Raw genomic sequence first — 846 nt, forward strand, 5'->3', positions numbered from 1 at the left:
AAAATAAGGTTTTACAACCAAAAGAGTGGGGGATAATATGGGGTACTGGAATCCCGAATAAAACCAACCTGCTTTCAGAAAAAAATCTCTCTCCGTCCGAAGAGGCCAGGAAGGCCCAACGGTACCGACCTGCCGCCTTGCCATCCCCAGCCCACAGGCCTCACTGGATGCAAATATGGAGGGGCATGTAGTCAGCACACCACTCTCCTGGCCGTATGTCAGTTTACGAGACCGGAGCCGCTACTTCTCAATCAAGTAGCTCCTCAGTTTGTCTTATAAGGGCTGAGTGCATCCCGCTTGCTAACAGCGCTCGGCATACCAGATGGTCACCCCTCCAAGTGCTAGCCCAGCCCAACAGCGCTTAACTTCGGTGATCTAACGGGAACCGGTGTTACCATCGCGGCAAGTCCGTTGGCATTAGAAAAAAAGTGTTGCAGTATTTATGGAATGCCCTTCGTAGATGGCGTTATTCCTATCTGCTTTGTGAGGGTGTGCTGAAATGCTGATCATTTGTATATCCAAGAATGTAGCAAACTTCCTACCAATTTTACTTTTACCGCATGTCTTTGTGTTGAAACTGTAATAATCAGCAGTGGATATGCTACATACACAAATCAGTCATCAGCTCTGCTCACGAAATGTGGCGTCAACTGAGGATGTCATTTACTTCATCTGTCTAGCAGTGATGATTTGTGCAATTTCATTTTGGGACAGACTACAGTGCTCGAGTAAGTTACGCTACATATGCCCTAGTGTGTGTTTGCACAATCCACGTGAGTCTGCTTTGTTGTGGATTGCGTGCATAAACTACTCTGTGAAGGATCATCCCGGTGTCAGCCCTTAGAC

The 846-nt window shown here is 47.3% G+C and overlaps 1 pseudogene; it reads right to left on the minus strand.

The window, feature by feature from the left end:
* Positions 1–298: 298 nt before the first annotated feature.
* LOC124722535 lies at positions 299–416 on the minus strand (annotated as a pseudogene).
* Between the last annotated feature and the right edge of the window lie 430 nt (positions 417–846).

This window comes from Schistocerca piceifrons, chromosome 1 (assembly GCF_021461385.2).
Source record: "Schistocerca piceifrons isolate TAMUIC-IGC-003096 chromosome 1, iqSchPice1.1, whole genome shotgun sequence".
Lineage (NCBI taxonomy): Eukaryota > Metazoa > Arthropoda > Insecta > Orthoptera > Acrididae > Schistocerca > Schistocerca piceifrons.